Source organism: Megalops cyprinoides, chromosome 25 (genome assembly GCF_013368585.1).
Source record: "Megalops cyprinoides isolate fMegCyp1 chromosome 25, fMegCyp1.pri, whole genome shotgun sequence".
NCBI classification, from domain to species: Eukaryota; Metazoa; Chordata; class Actinopteri; order Elopiformes; family Megalopidae; genus Megalops; species Megalops cyprinoides.
The window spans coordinates 5,313,806-5,334,914 of NC_050607.1; the positions used below are offsets into that span (position 1 = coordinate 5,313,806).

The window sequence follows — 21,109 nt, forward strand, 5'->3', positions numbered from 1 at the left end:
GGCTAATCGTTCATGTCTTCCTACCTCTTAGCAGTCCCATTTTCATTACATTTGGCATAAACAGGAGTCCACGTACCTATTAGAGCATGGGACGAGTGCCATTGGTTTATGATTGAGCTGATCTGATATATAGACGGATACATTGCATAACTAAGCAGCAGTGGATTGCTAATAAATTCAGTGTGCTCCATTATCTGTCTAATTAATGAGCCTTCATCTTCTGGATGGGCAACAGAGGGCAGACACTCAAATATGTAGTTCCGACACCAGAGGCAAACAGTTGTTCCCATGACTGGAACCAGAAATGAATAGTGTGGATCCTGATTGCTGCTTTTTATCTTTTTTTTTCTGTTTAGAAGACTGTCTGACTTCTAAATGACAGCAAGAACCCCAGGGTGGCAGACATGCAAAATGACAACACACGATTTTTTTTTTTTTTTAATTGATTTTTTTTCGTCCTCTGAGGGGAAGATCGTTTGGTGTTGCTTGATGGTTCTGAAAACGCCCTGGCTCAGAAGCATGAGCCTGGCCTGTCAGTGTAATCGAAGCAGCTCGTGGAAGGAGAGCAAGCGTTCTGATGTTTCTCACCTTGCGTGTAACCTCCCTTCCTTCACAGCTACGTGTGAAATGCTTCTTCACGCTGGTGCAGCTGATGCGGAAGGCCCCAGGCCCCAGAATAACCACATCGCATTAATAGTAGCGTGGACATTATGTCAGTTTGGGTTTTCAGAAGCACCTGAGCCAAACGCAGAGATCCAAAACAGGCTTGTAAACGGGCAACAGTGAGACACTGTGGGCAGTAACAAAAGAACATGGCAGCAAGTTAACGGCATGCTCTTTCCTCCTGTAAACTACCTCTATAACGTGCAGTTCATGGAACCAAAATGTGATTATGAGGTGGGCTCGGGCCCCCATTACTGTATGCTCCTGCAATGTTTATGTAAAGGCTTTTGTTGAGTGCTCTCAAGTTAAATATGTCTCTGAGTGTTATTTCAATGGAAATAAGATTCGGGCCTCATAAAATACTTCCACGGGAGTGTGTGTGTTCAACGCCCCGCTGCTAGCCACTTGCAACTTAGAGCTGCTGAACAGTGGGTGTTTAGGTCATTTCAGAGTAATTTTCATAAAGAGATTTTTCTTCCCTTTCTTTTTCATTCATTTTTTTTTAGAAATCCTATCTTGGTTTGTAAGAGCTTTTTCTGCTTTGCCAGTGCTGTGGAATAAAAATAGCAGAAATTGCACTGGGGAAAAAAATCCGTGGAAATGCATTCAACCTCACACATGGTAATCATCATTCATATTGCATGGCTGTTCGTGGATTTAATGTTGATAGAACACAGTGTGCTATCCGAGGAGAACATTAGGACCTTTACATAACATACAATTCAATAGTTTATTTTTCAGATTCTATCGAAATTCATGTTTAAGGGTAATCATGTTAGTTAGTCAGCGTAGCGTGAAAACGTGTATTATGTTAGTCAACATGTAGTTTCATCATAACGGTTTTTTTTTTCCCTTTTTTGGACGTTTAGTTTAGTATGTTTGGTTCTCTGCACAGTGCCCTTTGTCTTTCTATGCATGTGGTTGCTGATACTCTGATTTGATCTTTCTGCATGCTGACATGTTTAGCTTAACACACATTCACACAAATGTGAATACAATACTGTGTATATATATATTCTGTTGGTGATGGGTAGAAACTAAACCATATTAACTATTTAGGCATCAAAGAAAAGTGATTTTTTTTAAGGAGGTGATTGACCTGTCAAAGCTCCTTGAAATTGTAACCTCTTCCACCACGCTGTATTCACAGCACTGAAGCCTCTGCCATATCTGAGGTTTCACCGTACTGTCAGGCTTTTTAATTTCCCCTGCCTTACAAGAGCCTCATGCCAGAAACCAATTGTAAGTATCCTCATCACAGTTTAGGAGCAGCATTGTCTGAATTTGGACAATAAAGTGTAATTAGACATTTGCCCTTTTTAACGCTGTTCCTCCCCATCACTCTGCAGAGCCTGGGTCATAGCCACCAAGGGCTCTGTTTCACTTTCTCTGTGGTACTGTAAATCCCTAGAAAAGCCAGTAGGGGTCCTGGGCTTCAGAGCTCTTCAAAGCTGCCAGCCCTAATTGTTATTCTCCATGGAAATCTGAAGAAATGCAAGGGTGTTTTTTTCTCGTTGTGTCATTGCTGTAAAATACTGGGGTGTGTGTGTGTGTGTGTGTGTGTGTGTGTGTGTGTGTGTTTGTGTGTATATGATGAATTGAAAAATCTCTCTCTCTCGCTCTCTCTCTCTGAGCTGTGAATTTGTGGTTTTATCATTATGCAGGGGCATATCAGCGAGGATGAATTTATAGTTTGTGAATGATTTTCTCTCCTTTGAAAAGAGCCAGTGGCACAAAGAGCAGAAAAACACAGGACTTAATGGGTAGAGAGATCTTTATTGAAATGCCTTTCTCCTCGTGAATCCATTGAGAGCATTGGGTTTGTTCTTTGAGGCAGATGAAGTGGGCTGAGTCAGTTTGTGTGTTTGGTTCTGCTTGATTGTACCGCATCAAAATGAACTGAGAATGTCAATTCTCACATCCCATTGTGAGATGTCATTGCTCCTTTCTTCTCTGTCTAAAAAGAAAGGCCCATAACTATGAATTGGATGAGCGACAGTGATCAAATGAGAGTGACTAGGGAAATGAAAACCTCTAATCTCCTTTCCTTTGCTGTTTATTCCACTGGCTGTTGTAAACCCCCATAAATCTTTATCATATTTGTCAACAGTTTTCATGTATACAGTCATGCAGTATGCCGACCATAATAACAATAAATGTAATAATTATGCAGTCCAATTTATTAATATAAATAGTATAATATATATATATATACATATAGAATATAATATAAAATAATAATATTAGATGTTTCTGAGCCACATCTGTGGATCACCGATTACACACAAACCAGAGTCCTCTCATTCTCTATAAATGTCCAATGCATCTCGACACTAAATATAGGCTACGTTCACCTGCAATCATGACATTGTGGGAAAGAAAGACAGGTTCCCAAACAGCTTAAAGAGAGTAAATTGGCTTTTTTTCCTCTTGGTTGAAGAAAGTGAGTCTGGGGAGGAAGTGACACTTTTTGAAGGATGAGAAATGTGTTCCTTTAAGAGGCTTTTAAAAGGAAGAATCCCATCTGTCCCTGTTATCTCCCAGCTTTTGCCAGAGTTTGGAGATGAATGGGACGCCTCAGCTGTTAGAGTGTAAATTGAAAAGGACACAAACACATCTGACACTGGGTTAAGGGGGGGGGGGGACTCTTCTGACTTATCCCCAAAGAGCCGTTAGACAACTGTATCATGGCATCAGCGAATGGTCGCAGAGTTTGGGCCTCTTTGATGCATCTTATTACATGTTTTCCCCGCTGATACCCTGATCATTTTTTTAAAGTTTCAATCTATATGTGTTCATACCTGTTCCTTGATGTTTTGATTCTCTCTGAGTCTGGAAGTCTGAAAAATTATGACATCACAAATTGTAGTGTTTGCCTTCTGAACCTAACATAGCACACACATGTAAGCTCACTCTACAAACAGGGTGAGTATGACACCTCTCTACGTTTTGGGCTGTAAAAATTGTCCGCTAACACATGCACACTGTGAAGGATCACAGTCTTTTCAGCGATTCAGTGAGTTGGCACAGTAAGACTTCACAGCAGCATGGCGCTGCACTCTGTATGAAATGTCATTACTTTGTCCTTAACCCAAGTTTAGTTGCATACACTGATCTGTCCTCTGCAAATTCATTTGCGTTTTAAAGGTCGTGCTTTCGCTTTCCGAGAGGAAATGTGATCTCGAGTCACGTTGACAATAATTATACTTTGTGTCAGTGCAGGGGATGGGAATCAGCATGTGGAGTATAGCAAGAGTAGGAAGTGGAAAGCCTCTTGTAGCAACAAGATGATGTCATCACAACTACATACCAGAATGCAGATTAGAGAGACTGCCTAGTTCACCACAGTGCTCTTCAGATCTTCATTAAATTGGGTGTAGAAAACTAACTACACCACCATGAAACATTGTAAAATCATTGCTGTCATTGTGAGCGTGACTTTAAACTCTGTATTGAGAGCTGATATCCAATCCATTTCTCTCAAGCAGACAATAAGAGGATGATACATATGCAAACATTGCAACTTATGTAATCTCTTCTCTATGAATCTATCTTGCATGTTTTCACATGAAATTCAAAGTCTCCATAATAGTTTATTATGTTATGTTTTATTATCAGTGTTTGTCTACCTATCATTAATATGTATGTACATGCAATGTGTTGTGTGTTATACACAAGGCTCTGATGAAATTGTGGCCCTTACAATTAGTTCCTGGCCTAAGGCTTTGGTAAGGTGTTTAACTTTAGAAACCGTGACAAGTATAACAACAACAACCATAATAATAATAATTTCATGTGATTATGTGCAAAAGGTTTCACATTTAGTGACAACTATTATATTTTCTATGTAATGGTCACTTTGTCTGGAATCACTGGGAATACAACACCAAACCGCCCTTTTTTAGAATTATTTTCATTTGTATTCCGTGAACCTTACTGGCTTGAATAAAACTCACGGAGTCCAGCGTTCACCAGCTTTATAGAGAGATGACATTTAAGCTGTCGGATGGCTTGTCAAGTTGATACTCCAGCGGTACACATTTCAATCAGAGCAGGGAGGACTTTCTGGCCACCATTTCCTCTCATAGACGCAGGGATCCTAGAGTATCTCACACTGCAGAGCGAGACTTACTCTGAATCGAAATGCTGAGCTGTGGTGAGGAAGCCTGACTTGCAACCAAAAGGTTGAAGGTTTTTATCCCCAGCGATTTACCGCAGTTGCACCCTTCAGCAAAGTACTGTGGCTGAGCCGAATTGCTTTGGTAAATATCCTTCTGTGTACATGGACAATATGTAAAATATAAGTTGCTCTGGATAAGGGCATGTGAATACAGATAACGTAAAGGAAGTCTGTGATACTGTTTTATGTGTCTGATTTCATATAGTAAGTGTAAAGTTCCATTGGTTCATAAATGATTATGATTATGAAGATAATGATGACAATGGTGATGATGATTATTATTATTGGTCCTAATGATAAGTTCTTTGTGGTCATTTGTCAGTTTATGGTAGAAAGTATTTTAGCCATAAAGTTCTGGTCCCAGGGACCTAACAGTGCAATGCTTAAAAAAAAAACAAAAAAAAAAACATGACACCTAACTTGCTGAAGACATACATGAGTACAATCAGGTACAATAACGCAACCAGCCTTAAGATGATCCAGGTTCTCTCTGCTCTCAGTTTGCACATCCCAACCTCAGCAAGGGCCACAAATTTAAAAGGTACCAGCTCTGCCTTCAGATGCACTCTCATCCTTTCTCACTGTCTGGTTATGAAGACACTGAAGGGAACTGACAATGCTCTCCGTATCCCAGAGTGCCTCTGGGCTCGGTGCATTAGGGGCAAAATCCCATTACATTCCCCATCAGTGTGGGCAATAAAGCCTGCATTTGGGTTATTTGTGCACATAACCGCTACCTTGCCAAAGCCTATTTGTGAAAAGGGAAAGTAAAGAGGAGGACACATTTTAGATGGACAAAAACAGCAGCACATTGCCGCTTCATGAAACAATAAGTAAATTGGATACATTGTTCTGACAAAACACTCTCAGGGCCTGATTTTTTTCCCCTCTCAGTTGCAGTGCTGGTTGCTTTATATAGCCACAGGACAGAGGTGATGTTTAGCTTGCAGGGTATTTTAAATGTCCCACAGGGATAAATGACACCAGATGTAGTGCTATCTTAGGGAGGACACTTTAGACTTATGATCTCCCACTGCTTGTAATGAACTGGCACTGTGTGGAATTTTGCTTGGTTGTGGATTCATTAATTGAAGTGTCTTTTGGTTATGACAAGGGAAGAGAGAAAAAAGAACTCCTTTTGTGTGTACATTTTCTAACAATGACCTTGTATTTTGCAAACACGTTATATTTTTCTGGTAGTGCCAATATTGATAACAGTATGTTTTGGCTGCTTTCTTTTGATGTCAGTTAGATGGATATAGTACAGGGATTGATCGTCGTTATCGAGGGAAATGAGAACTCCAACCTATCAACCGTGCTTTGGGTGTTGGTTTGAGAGAATGGGAAGGGGAAGTGGGAAAGAGAAATGGAGAATAGTTGTTATTACTGACTTATCTTCACCTGATGTTTATCATACAGATAAGCATCAGTCATGCGTTGGAGTGCATCACAGGTGTCTGGGTAGAAACGGAAACTTTTGAAAATATGGATTTTTATCCATTTATTTATCAAGGCTGCTATCTGGAGTGAAGGGGCCATTAGGATTTAACAGCAGTAGAATGTTTGGCCAACTGTAAATGTGTGACGTTGAAATTAATAGAAGTGTTTATTAATTCCTTTTCCATGTTGTGAATCTGGTCAATGACAATCACGCGCCTCGATCATAAATCGCCGTCAAGATAGGATGACAAATGGATTTCAGTCTGGTTTAACATGATCCAGTCGTTTGCGCTGGAGACGGTGTACAGGCGAATGCATGTCAGAGCTGACAGCAGAGATAATATTATCAACACTTTATTACATCAGTATACTACAGTAAAAGCATATCCTACGCCACAACAAACCGTCAAATCAATTGTGTCCGGAAGAACAAAAAAAACGGAGGGGTGATAAGATGGAAAAGACCAAAAAATGTACTAGTCAAAATTCCTCTCGCGCTGTATTGCTGTCAGTACTGTAGGATTTGGAGAAAAGTAAGGAGACGCGTTTTACAGGAGGCGTGTTTTCGACGCGCGACACAGAAATGCATGTCATTAATGTACAGCTGATGTTTGGCTTGGCTATCACAGCGACGCGCACGAGTAAGTCCTCAGGAAAGCACTAATGAGACTGTTGGAAACCTTGTACGCAGCTCACTTCCTCCACTGTCTGCGGGTAGAGGTGGGCATGAAAGCAGCAGCGTCGCGCTCAGTGGACTGTACACTTGAAATCGGCTAGCTAGCAGTGTTTAAAGGGTGAGTGGCGATTTCTCTGACTCCACAAATGTGTTATCGCCGGGTGGAAAGCGCCAGGTGAAACTTCAGAAAACAGAAGCACGTCCGTTGGGCATTTTGGTCCCGGTGGGACGGTGCATCTACTTACGAAATAGCGATGATATAGCCCTCCTGATATGAATGAAATGTCTTTGTTCGTGGGCTTGCAGTCAATTTCGTTGTGCACGTGCTAGATTTTTTTTTCTTTTTTTTTGCGAGGATGCGCGAGTCTACTGTATAACCATAGTGGGAAAACGGTGAGCAAATGTTGTGGTGGAACAAACGCACGCTTCCCTCACAGGGCGTGACATTGATTGACAAGAGGCAAGATCTTCAGTGATTAATTTAACAGAACGCCGCTCGGGCTACGGCGTAGAATAAATTAAGTAAATTGATTAATACAGTGGTTTATGATGCGATTTTCCAAAAAAGGGAATTGAATCATGAAGAGTGACAGCATCTGCCCTCGTGGTGCGAGGCATATAAATGTGATATCATTGCTGATGCTCGTGTAAGCTAAGACTATAAAAAACATTTTGCGGTTAAAGTGCTGTTTCAGGGGACGCAGTAGGTTCTCTCCCTGACATTTGCTATGTATGACATTTATAATGCACATTTTATAGGGCGTTTCGGAGAATGTTTAGACACAAAGATGGGGTCATGTGAGTGTTTGCTAGAAACAAAAACCCAGCTCCGCAAATAACGGCTTAGAAATATTTTCGTATGCAATCATTGTTTGACCACCACCATCCGAAATTTACACCGTTTGATGTAATGGAATCTCAAAACCATGGATTAAGAGATGTAACTATGAGAAAATTGGAGGGTGCCTACTTTCTCCTCCATACCCACCACAAAGGCTTCTCTGTGAAGTCCAAAATTTTGAAAGCAACGGCAGACGCAAGTAAGATCGCATCCATAATTTATATTGCTGTTTGCGGTGCAGGTTGTCATTGGAAGATTTTTTTCAGCAGTTGGTTGTCATGGCAATATGTGTTAATATACGTGGGATTTGGCGACATGAGTAGGTGGTTTATGTCTTATCTGATCTACATGCTGAACTATACATTCGGGCAGCGGGTCCTCGTCTTGTTTTTGCTTTGAACCATCGGCATTTATTGACTATTGTATGGAGCATATAGTCGGTGAAATTATATGATCTCCTGCTGGGAATATTATATGGTAGCCCACTTTGTGGAGTAGGTAGTCTGTATAAGGACCTGTCTGACAAAGGTCCAGGTAACATTGTGGGCGATATGTGGCAAGTGGCCCTATCCGAATTTTCGTGCGTTGTTTGTTTCACATCGTCGGGAAAACAATCACACTTAGGCACTGATGCACTTCGTGAATTTACATCTGGTTTTAATAGTAGATCTTCCTGAATGATTGATGTTTTGAGTGTGTGGTTTATCAAAACAAGAACACCCCTTAAGATGTATCAGATAGAAAAGGCAAGACAAATGTGAAACAGAGTGAGCAATATTCAACTTGCAGCCTTCAGGAAAGCCTTTAGTGCCAGGAAATAAATGCCCCCCCTCTGTCTCCGTCCTTTACAAATTACAAGGTGCCGTCTTCAGAAAGACCACTGATCATTGCACGTTTGGAACTCTCTCCTCAAAGTGCTTTAATGGCAAAGCGGTCACAGAGAAGAGAGCACTGCCAAAGCAATTATCTTTAAAATGAGACAAAAACAAAACAAGGTTTCAACACAATAATATCCACCATGTCCTACCTCGCTGACAGATAACCCACACCCTCGTGTGTATAATTGTGGTTTCATTTCTGTTGAAGACTTGTGCATTTTATTGTTTTTTCCCCAAAGTTGTGTATAACCCTTACGTATGGCGTTAAAGAAAGCTGACAAGGTGAATAGGGCAGGGTAGCTCTTTCCCAGTGTAATCCCTAGTGGATGTCTGACAAAAAAAAAAAAAGATGTGTAAGAGAGTACAGCCCTCAGTGAATTTTAATTACCCCTCTTCATTACTATTAAAACATAACTCTCCAGAGTTCAAACCTACTTCCTTCTCACTTTCAATTTAAGGCCACTTCTTTTGCTCAGGTCCTATTGTGGACATTCATATATTGTAATTAATACTTTCTAAGTCAATTTTATTTAGACTGATGTTAATTAATGAAATAAATAGCAGCTCACTTAAAAAAAAAATCATGCCTGCAGGCCAGGAGGTAGTTGTAACTCAAAACATCCTTAATTGAATGTTCTGATTAAGGCTGAAATTCATGCCTTTAGGGGAGTCTTGGACTCTCAATCCATTTAGACTGTTGACGCTCCGGACGTGTCTTTGAAAAGTCTTGTGTGGTGTTTACTCCATCGTTGCAGTATATGTGTCTACTGTGTGATAGTGTCAGACAAGGTGAAGCTGATTGGTGAACAGTATACAATAAGAATCTTCCAGAGCTCATGGATGGCCTCAAGAGGACTTGTCTGATGGGGATAACCCCCCCCCCCCCCCATCTGATTTAGTGTTATCCTGCTCCTGCCCTCTTTCATTCATAGCTGGAGTAGTGGGGTGGTGGGTGGGGGGTATGCTCTTTGTGTACATTAATGGTACGTCACATAAGATAGATTGCCTCCCAGGAAATTGGGATGTGCCATTCAGATATGTCTACACAGGCATCCCAGTGAATGTAAAAGGCTTGGACCCCCAGGGACTCCCTGCTAAAAATTTCAGAGGGAACAGCCCAATATGGTAGGCTTGAGCTCTGACACAGCTGTCCCCCCTGCAACATTATTAATGTTGGTCCAATTCTGTTTCTGTTTCCAGTGAAGAAGAGAGAGGAAGAAGTGCCTCCACACAGAAAGGACAGTAAGTCATTATTTTCATTTACAGTTTGGTATTGAAGTATTCATTAGCAGCTAATGGGGCCAAATAACTTGTCAGACAAAGGAACCCAGGCACTCTTTGCGTTTGTATGTTTATTGCAGAATCCAGTCTCCGATGTTGGGCCAGTGATTAACAAGCAGAATAGATGCATCATGGGAAATATTACAATATTCCACATTCCAAATGTAATGCGGTAGTCTATGGTTTCACATGTAACTTGGACAGCAGCCATGCAAATGAGATCTGGAAAGCACAATTTGATCTGGTGTGTCACAGTCAACACAACACAATCTCTCTGAAAGTCTGTGTCACAGAGGACTGTTCATTTATGTGTTAATCTGATGGAGGAGAGATGCTTCCAGTTGTTGGGGGAGGGGGGTTGGGGGGTCAGAGGGGCATGCTCCTACCATATGGCCTCGAGTTTCAGGCCCCATTAGGGAAAGGGAGGGCTCCGATTTCATACCTAATGGGCAGAAGTGCTGTACTGTACTAGTAATCACCACCCCTCTCTCAATACAGTCCTATACATTTCGTTTTTTAGTTATCTGTATAATCTAAAATGATAAATTATATATATACATATATACATATATTTTTATAATGGGATTTTGCTTTATATTTAAGGGAAATTCTTGACTGAATTACATGTCAGGTTTGATAGAGGGAATGGCGGTGATCAGTTTCAGGACACATTCCATTCAACAGGGAGCACCTGTGCGTAGCATAGCTAGTATAACTCCGCTCACAGCAATCAGTGCACCCCTTCAGATACAGAGACCCATAACGGCCCTGTGATTTCCTTGTCTCTGGAGTGTAAGGTAGTTTCACTTGCAAGATTAGGGAGGCAGTGGAGGAGGGATGGGGCCCAGGGAGTTACAGTGACCGACACTGGTGGTTTGATGGAGAGGCTCCTCTCCTGATGGATGCAGCAACAGCATCTGCCAAAGGTGTCACCTGTTTTCCCTTTCCGAGCCCCCCTGCAATCCACGGGTGGACTTCCACCCTGAGCCCCGGCGGAGAGCCGCCGAGTCTCCTCCCTTTGGTTGGGGTGTTAATCACGACTGACAACATAAAATTGCACGGTAATCCGCCGTCCAGCGTGACCCGCGCATGTGAGAACGGGGAAGAATCACTTCGCCACACCGGGCTGTCGTCCCCGCCTGCTGTTTCCTCTTGCGACGAGGGGGGGAGGGAATTAGGAACAGTGCCCTCCTGGATCCCTCTCAGATTGGCCGGCGAGATAATCAGGGCGATGCCTCCTGGTGCATACTCGGCACAGACGGGGAGCACCATTTCCAGATTTGGCCAGGAGGGCAGCGGGCCTTCACACGGGGAGAGATCAATCCTCCAAGTCGCTCGCAAATGAGAGAAGGTGCTGAATGACCAGCCAGAGCCAATACAGGGGGCTTATCCTGGTCTCTGGCGTTACAGCCAAATCCCTGCGAGGATTGACATAGTCAACTGCTGGCTTGAATCCGACATCTGTTCACCATTGATTTAATGTTTTTACTCTCTGCTGCCCCCCCCGTGCACTGATGCATGAGGCCTGAAAGGTTTTACAACCTCTTACTCAACAGCGTAATATGTGTTTGGGCTGCACAGCTGTATTCCCATGTTAATGGTAGAATCACTGTGAAGTCTGATCAATAAATCGCAACGGACAGGAGTTAGGTTTGGTTGGTTATGAAGTGTTTCCATAGAGCAAGAGGTTTTGCTTAAATTGATCCAGTGAGGAATTCTAGACCGTTACATATGTGAGAGGAGTTTTTCACATCATAGATCGCCTTCCATTAGGGAATCTGCCAATCAGAGACAGGAATGATGTAATGCTTAACCCTTTCCCCAAAAAGCCTAAAAAGCCCCCTCCAAAAAGCCTAAAAATGCACCAACACCGAAATTACTTAAGGCAAAACTGTAGTTGTTGGATTGCTGTGCCCATTTCTTCATTAATGCTCAAATTGTAAATATGGCTAAAATATGAGTGCAGTTTAACAGAAAACAACTTCAGAAATCACAACAGTGAACATTTTTTTTTAGTTTGACAAAAGGATTATGTGGTGTTTTATTGTATTTTTCGATTTTAGCCTTGTTCTTGAAATTATAAATAGGCTAGCTCTCTCTTGGGTGTATCAGGGCCACTTGTAGTGCTGCAGCACGATTTTAATTCTGGCTCCTTTAGACACATCAGGCAGAGTATTACCACCATACAATAACCCCAGCTAGGTTCTTTTACAAATAATTGAAAAATTCACACATTAATAGTCTTACGGGAGAAGTTGTGCTTAACTTTCATCTTCTAATCTTGACACGAGACTTTCATTTTTGTTTTGGTGGTTTAAATCAGTAAACCTTTCCCAGTTGCATCAAAGGCGTTTTTTTTTACAGCCTGAGTACTTTATTTCATTTCTGCCTAGTACTTGATCTTTTTTTTCGCCACTGTGCATGTGCAGGTGCAGTTCTGCATCGAAACCTTAGAATTAAATCTTCTAATTTCTTCAGGAAAACAAAGAATATTAATCTTGACAGTGGTTATTGCTTGGTAAAGCACAGACAGCATCCCTGTAATTTAAACACCTTGCACAGTAGAGATGGGCCCTTTTGATGAGTAAAAGAAGAGGGTCTGGTTGTGCTTGACATACTCTGACAAAACTCTCCTGTGTGTGACAGCGAGTAACATCCCATTTGGGTCTTCCCCTCCAGGGCGTCTGGGTGCTACACACAGACCAACTAGAAAAGTTTCACCTAGCCCTCTTGAACAGAGCAGAGCTATCATTGTGTGTTCATGTCAGTCATAATGACCGTTCTGTGAGGGGGAAAAATAAACCCAGAGAAAGTGTTTGATGGGCATGCATAAATTACCAAGCAATCATAAATCAACCTTTTTAAGGACTGTTTACTTGGTGTATATTTTCCAGGAGGAAAAAATACTTTGATTTCCGATTCCTTAAACATTATTAGCGAGTAATTTAGAGTGAGTGAATTTTCAGAGCACATTCACAGGTGCCCTTCAGAAGTTCCAAGAGAAAGAAACAGAAGTTCCTCAGACCCTTGGAACACCGGAATGTTTTCAAATGTTAAGCATTGGCCAGTACAGCGCAGCAATGTCATCTACCAAACAGCTATTGTCACAGTATTGTGTGTGGCCTCCAAGCAAGGTGGCAATGCATCGTGGGGCACCTGGAGCTCTGATTATTGGGGAAACTGGGGTGAGGGGGTCAAATCCTTAGTGGGAGTGTTGATATCAGTTCTCCACATGCAGTGTTTCAGTACCTCTGCTTGAGCCAAGTGAGTTATGAAATGGAACATAAATATAAGCTGCTGTGGATCAGGCCTCCTGCTCGGCTGATGTAAAAGGGCATAAGGTTATGTAATACGGATGAGCCGAAAGCAGGGAGACTGCAGCTTGCAGACGGGTGCGGTCTCAGCTTGGTTTGCGTGGCTGATACAGAAACGCGGTCAAAAAGGCACACTGAAAGGTTCCGTTAGAAATTACAACCCAAGGGAAAGTGTTCCGTTGGCCACACAGTGTGAAGCACCTTTACATCAGGGCTGTGAGGGCTGTATGTTTATTTGGTGTGTGTTTGGTTCATCCAACACTAACTTCTGTATAATTTTCAGACTTATTGGTCCTTTCCTTATTGGTCTTTTCCAGAAAACTTCAAATATATTGCAATCTATAATTTCTGATAATAACTCCACATTGTTATGTAATGAAAATCTCTTGGTTTACCAGTCACACCTGTGGAGGGTTTTACTCCTCAGTGAGGAGCCCTCAGTCAGATGTTTGTTGTATTTATTTCAGAAATACCCCCATAGGTCATCATTAATTTTCCTGTTAGCTTGTTTAAATGTTTCTGTTTTTTTTACCCTGAAGCAGATACTACCCCTCCTGTAGCACTTGTCTGCATATCTAAAGCAGGTTGTTGTTGTCTTGTTTTGTTGTGTGTTCTAGTTCATTCTTTTGATAATGTGCCTATTACATTTGTCTGCAAGCCATGAATATCACACATACACACACATACGCACACGCACAATGCCTCATGTCGTACCACCCAACTTTGAGTCACCAGCAGTGTCTGACATTATACATGAAGTTGGCATTCATGACTGGTTAATCAGTATGGAAGCAGAATGTCAGTGCTCTTACAGATAATCTGACCACGCGGGTAGCAGCGCCAGATTTCTCCTTGGTAACAGGGACACGAGGGGCTATTGTTTACTGTCATCTGTCGCCTAAGGCCAGTCAGGCGTCCGCGAGAACACTGTGTCCCTCGGCCATAGGGGCCTCATTTATTTTTTAGCGACATTAATAGGATTTTTAGAGAGGTGTCAGAGTCGAAATGGGTCTACCTTTTGGAAGAAACGTACCTTGCCACAGAAAGAAATGTTTTTGTGATCTCTTTTCAAATTATGAACAAAGTACTTTTTTTAAATAATGAAAGAGGCTGATGTTTTATTGAAGAGGAGGGTCAGGTGTGTACTTTTAGTCAGGCAGGCAAAACCCAACAGGGACCCATCACTAGAAATACAATTAACCCTTTCCAAAGGACTTTCCGGGGTGGGGGGGGTGTTATTGGGGGGGTGTGTGGAAGATGAAAGCCATTATGCTCAGCTGGAGAGGCCAGTTGCTGGCAGCTAGAGTCCCACTTACTGGCGCTAAAGAAACAGTCATTAAGCATAACCAGGGAGGATAATTAAGACTGAACGGCCGTTTCGGAGAGGGTCAGCGGTCGGGACGGTTGGGCTTCTTTCCTGACTGTGGAAGTTTGCCAGCTGCCTTCACTACCCACTGCGTGCATGCATGCATTGCCTGTGTGTGTGTGTGTGTGTGTGCGTGCGTGCGTGCGTGCGTGCGTGTGCGTGTGACCGTCTGTTCCTGTGTCCATATGTGCATGTGTGTGTGTAGAATTCGCCGTCGCAAGGGTGGGCGTTTCCTGCTTTGGCTGAGTGAGGTCTCCATGGCAACGGGAGGAAGGCCCCGGCTGCACCTTCTGAGGGGAGAGGGAGCAGGAGGAGCAAGCGGCGGCAGGAGCCACAGGGGTGGGAGAAGGTCAGGGGACAGAGTGAGAGGACCTCCACATGCGGGCTGCTCCTGGAACAGGGGAAGGGGGTTTGTAGGGGTCTTTTTGTCCCCCCCCCCCACTGTGTATTCCCGCTATTTGCCTCCTGTGACTTTGTCGCACAGGAGAGGGAAGCAGATTGAGTTTCAGTGCACGCGTCCCTCCCAGCCGGGGACGTCTTTAAAGCCAGACTCCAGCTCGTCTTTAAAGCCAGACTCCAGCTCGTCTTTAAAGCCAGACTCCTGCTCATCTTTAAAGCCAGACTCGTTTCCACACAGCGGGCGTCAGTCTGTAGCTGTACTTAAGAAGTCCAGTGTGTGACGCACTCCAGTTCCTAATAGATGACTGATAGCTCCGGCTTGATGACGGCTTCAGCTTGAGTGACAAGCTGAGACAAGCCTGCAGTTGTAAAAAAAAAAAAAAAAAATGTCTCCAATCAAGCGGTGGCAGAGTGGATCAGTTTTTCTCCCTAGTTAACTGACACCCTTCAGATTGTAAGCTTTCACAGTGAATACACACATCCCTGCACTGACATTAAAGAACATGCATAGTGCTAGCTAAGTGTACTCACTAGGGTTTCACTAATGAAAGCCTTGCATGCCAGGACCGAACCAATTCCATTGTCCTTCAGCTAAATTAATGTTATAAAGATGACACACTCTTAGAGCAGCAGTTAACCATGAATGGGGAAACCCTTGCATGAATCTCTCTTAATTGGGCCATTCAGCCATGGTGTCATCTTTGGCGGCGTTGAGATCGTTTTCTGCGGGAATAAGGCATTATTGTATTTACAATTGCTCATTTTACTTACATTAAAGATTTATTATAGGTCAGTTTCTGGCAAGTAGCACATGTTATGTACAGTTCTTGTTTCCATTTTATAAAAGCTTGTACCCTAATTAGACTTTGCTTTCTCTTCTTTGCTGCTATCCCTTGAAATTGTAAATTGACCACCACCACCAAGTGGAAGCATTTGCATTAAGTAATGTGAGCCTTACGTTAAGTTACCTAAGTTTAACTTGACCATTCAGTCTAAGTATTAAGTTTTTGCACTTCCATGTGTGGTGAGGATTGTGATCTTTTGTGCTAAAAATGTTGAAAATATGGTCTACACAGTGTGTGTAGTAGCAATATGGTTATTTGTTATCAGCATGTGGGCCCAAGAGAGATTATCCAGTGAAGAGGCTAAATCTATGGAAAATGGTGTAGAGATGAATCCAAGTCCAACCCCTATGGGATCTTCCATCTCATTTAAAATATATGAACGAAATGGGTCAGCAGCATTGTCTCAAATGATTCCCTTTTGGTGGTGTAATCCTCTCAGTCGGTCTTTGATTCTATGCATAAGTCCCCGCGTGAGACTCAAGCAATTTTTATGGGTTTTTTTTTTCCTTTATACAAATCTGTTATGAAGTCACTAGCTGCATCTTAGGCTCATTGCACAGGAGGGCTGAAACAAGGCAAATGCAATTCTCCAACACCACAGTCAACAGCTAATTTTTCACACCGCGAGTCATATAGTGCACTACAGTGGAGCGGGAACTCATTGGAGGACAGGTGCAACTCTGTTGATGTCATCTGAGCAACCACCTGACAGTTCGCGGCCAGATTTGCAGCTGATTCTTGTTAGCAAATGACTGGACTGTAGGACCACACCATGTGCTCACAGTTAATGCGCTGCCTGCTGAACCACTCAGAACCCTACAATTATGGTGGTTTTGTGATCCAGATGACTTTGACTGCTTTGAAGAAGAGCCAGAGGTGTAAAAACCCTTGTGTTACTTGAGTAAAAGTGAGTGAATCCGTCTGCACTGGATAAATTTCTCTCTAAAATCTCTCTAAACACCTTCACCGTTTCCTCTTTTTTTTTGTTTAAGCATCGGCTTTATGCGTGACACCCTTTTTGCCCGTCTTGATCTTTTTACAAACGCGTTCTCCATTTGAGCTTTTGTCAAAAAGCACACAAAAGCAAGAGGCTGTCGAGAGGCCACATCTTGAGCTGACCAGAGCGAGAGCGAGTGAGAGCGAGAGCGAGAGCGAGTGAGAGCGAGAGCAAGAGAGAGAGAGAGAGAGAGAGAGAGAGAGAGAGAGAGAGAGAGAGAGAGAGAGAGAGAGGGAGAGAGGGAGAGAGAGAGGGAGAGAGAGAGAGAGAGAGAGAGAGAGAGGGGTCAGAAGTGAACAGAAACACTTTTTTATTTTCCAGAGCAGCCAGCTGCCCCGGTCCACAGTACCCACCTCTTTGCACAATCACCCTAATGGCGCCTCTGTTCTTTCCACCATCCGCTGGGCTGGCATTTCAGAGCAGCGGCCAGGCGTCGGGGAGCAGGGCAGCGGGACAAAGGCGTTAGATTGCTGCCCCCGTCATCCCACTGCACTTGTGCGGTGCCCCCCTACTCAGACAGATCAAAGCGCTCCTTGTCACGGTGAAAGCTCCGTGTGGAGCGTCGGGGCAGGAGATTCGGCCCTCATTCCAGGCCTTTGTGAAATGAGGACTTTCATGCACTCTCCAGCCTTCCCCTCGGATTGCGGGTTATTAAGGAAGTGGGTGTCCAGCAAAATCGATTTTTTTTCTCTCTCTCTTTTCATCTTAAAAGCTACAAGAGAGCTGGGTGGTAAAGTTGCCTGTCCATTTGGGTAGCTGTGAAATGAAGCTTTTTCAGCATGATTGGACACCGTCTGCATTGGTACACTGAGGGTACTCAAAGCCAAATTGCCTACCATGAGTCAGCGGGGATAGAAGTTTTTGTAGTTTGCTGTGGTTTGTTTTGGGGGGGCGGGGTTGGTGGGGTGGGGAGGGGTTGAATAATAAGGAATGTGATTGGTGGGGTTACATGGTTCGTTTGTCAGGACATAAAGATTTGCGTCTTGTTTGTGTTCTAGTTGAACTGTTTTGTTTTGTGCGTTACTGCGACAGAACCAGCAAATGCCTTGTTAACTATGCAGGGTTTAGTACAGCAAATCCACCAATCTGGTTTTGTCTGCCTCTAGTGGCACATTTTATAATGCTCCGTATGTTTTAAACATCACGTTCAGATCAGTCATCGTGATGAATATTTTACCTTAAAAAAAAAAAAAAACAGTGGATACTGCTACAAGAATACCAAGCACGCAGTGATGGAAAACCTTGGGATTACCTGTGGCACATGGAGAACGGCTCTATGCAGAGCAAGAAGAACTTTTGTTCTGAGGATCTGTGTCAGGCAGCTGTGCCTGACTCACATTACATATTATGGATTGATGTGTGGTTTATCTGACACATGCTCATGTAGTTCATATGCAGAGGCAACCACCTTTATCAGAGATAAAGCCTGGCACTCGTCCCACAGTGCGCCTGAATGAACCGTGACAATGAAACGTCAAACACAAGACGGGAAAACACAGTGGCCTTCCAGCTGAGCACACACCTTCAGCGGGAAATCTCTCTAGGCAGTCTCTCGGGCACTGTGATGTAAGGGGTCAGAGATATCTGATTGGCCACAGTCACGCTCTGCCACACCTCGGGCGCTGCTCCCACAGCCAGCCGACCAATCAGAAAGAGGGGGGTGGCTATGGGGATATTCCCCCCCCACACCACATCTCCATGCACCACACCCACGTACACACACACGTACACACACATCCCCCAGCTTCTAAAGCCAGCCCCTTTCATGCGGTTGCAGAGGGAAATGTCACTGACAGGGGCAGAGTGGAAGCGTGCGCATTAATGACAGTGCACCCCGGTAATGTGCACGCTGAAAGCCCCAGAGTGCTGCGCTTTCCCCAGCAGCCCAGCCAGAGAGGAGGAGAGGACTCCTCCTTTAATCTATGCAAGTGGCCCTCATTTTACGCTCTCGGCCCTTTTCATCTTCTCTGAAACGGAAACAAGAACGGAGCAATTGCAGGCTTCTTTCGCACAGGAAGCACAGGGGTGGTTTGCAGAAAAGTCACATATTTACCCTCAGTGTAAAACTCTGTTTTTCACTGCTACAATTCAGAACATCATGCTGAAGAGCACTGCATTGCCTCACAAGAAAAGCAAGCCTACACCTCGCTGGATATAAGTCCAGTGTGTTAGTCACTATACAACCATACTATACGACATTATACCACACTAACCACGCTGCACCAAATAATACCACACTAAACCGTACTGTATCACACTGCTGCACAGGGCCTTACTATGTCACACTGCGATTGTCCACATGACAAACGCACAGTTCTTCTGTCAAGTTCTGACAGTAGTTGTGAGTACCCTCCATTGTGTGGTTGGGTTGCCGTGGGAGCGGTGTTCTGTAGTTCCTTCCCCTGCTGCTCTCTGTGGATTGGAGAAAATGGGATGACCTCAGCAGTGCAGTGGGAAATGGCAGAGGCATGCTAATTTCCCTGCTCTCAGGACAGTTGTTTATGCTCAGGGAAGTTGACATTTTCAATATTGTTGATCTCGCTCTGTGTGTGAGAAGTGCTGGTGAATCCTGCTGTCTGGTAATATCTCCTGTTTTTTTTTTTTTGTTTTTTTTTCCCCAAGAATATATTCTAAAGGTGTGCAGTATGTATTTTTTCAATTTTGCAGGGTGATTGATTGACAAATGCAGTACTAAAGCATGGTGACGGTAATTAAAAAAAAAAATATTATGCCATTATGTCTTTCCAGGCTATGTGGTGATTTGTATTATTTCAGTGTTCCTACTAAATTGCAGGTTGCTGCACTTATTCTGTGAATTAAACAGCAAAACATTCTTGAAAAAAATTTCTTGTTTTTCAGCAACCCCAGAGATCTAATCCAAAGATTGGGTGACTATTTGACAAGTAGAGTGTGTCTTTTGTAGTGTCTTTAGGTGAGAGTGTGTTACAAGTATGCAAGGGTCTGTGAGGGTGATGCTGATCAGGTGTCAGAAACACTCAGAGTTCCCAATGGCTCTGATTTCTGTAGTGGCTTTTTAGCGAATGTCTAAATTAGAACTGGAAACGTCACAGATTGGACCACCTGTCCAATGATTGCAGTCATCAAAGCACTCCGTCGCCGAGGTTGAATAAATCAGAATGCCTGATTTCCCATTCAGTCTTCTGACGCCCAGATGCTGTGACCTTTCAATGCCATAAATGTCAAAGAGGAGACGTGTTTGGGGGGGGCTAACAATGCACCCCTGGATTGAGCTGGGATTTTGCGTCACTTGGATGGGATGGATCACACAGATGAGATCATACAGAGCTCATCTTCATTGAAGGTCTGGGAGGCGTGGAAAAAAATCACTCAGTAATCTCATTTCTTTAATTAATAATACGGAAAATCATATGAGTGTCATTTTCACAGGGGCAAAAAATGACTGTGACCAGGGTTTTTAAAAAGCCCATTTCACAAACTCACTATCATTTCCATTCTGTACAATACTGTCTGTCAGCACACTGCAAATGTAACCTCTCAGGGGTGTGTGAAACTAAGCCAGTCCTCCCTGAAGTCTCTGTGCAGTGATAAAGCGGCACTGACAGAAGGCCCGGTGCATTCACACAGCGCAAACAGACCCCCAGAAATTATATTTTGATGTTCATTGTAACGACGACTGTGAAGCAGAGTAGCATTAAATAAGCATCTGGGCGTTTCTGGCTTTGGTTGCTGTCCGTGGTGCTGAACATCCCTTTGCTACTGCTTAGCAGTGTAGCCTGCATCTCTGACTCTGAATCCAGGGCAGAGATTATCTTTTTTTTTTTCTGAGAAAGGCACCTCTTCCACTTCCAGCTCGTCTCAGACACCTGATCTGATACGTCCCCCGTGGACCTAATAAATATAAATGGAGCCGCTCAGCTTGGCTGCACGGCTTGTTTTTGTCATTATCTAAGGAGGGACGACAGTCCCAGAGATAGGACTCCTCTGTGCTGCGCTGTAAGCTTGTGCAGGGGGCGCCTTGGCCGGGGTGGGGAGGAGGGGGGGTATTTTGGAGGGAGGCTGTGCCAGGTGTGATATACACGTTGTCAGAGGGGTGAGGGGGGACACCTGGGGGTGTCTTTGATCAGAAGCGCACTCACATGAGCCACAAAGAGATCGGGCTGATAAAGCACAGCTATCCGGTACCCCAGCTAGCACATAATGTTCTAACAGTGTTGCCATGCCATCGCCCCGGCGCATTAAAATCGCTG

General features: G+C 43.6%; 1 protein-coding gene across 4 annotated transcripts in view; it reads left to right on the forward strand.

The window, feature by feature from the left end:
* Positions 1-21,109, forward strand: part of LOC118771788 (synaptotagmin-1-like) — a 186,969-nt gene that overhangs the window by 57,249 nt on the left and 108,611 nt on the right. For 3 of the 4 annotated variants that reach the window (XM_036519821.1, XM_036519825.1, XM_036519822.1), the window contains exon 3: positions 9,879-9,920. The exons of the other annotated variant lie outside the window; for it this stretch is intronic. The gene's annotated coding sequence lies outside the window, so the exon portion shown is untranslated. The remainder of the gene's footprint in view (positions 1-9,878; positions 9,921-21,109) is intronic. 4 annotated transcript variants of the gene reach the window in all.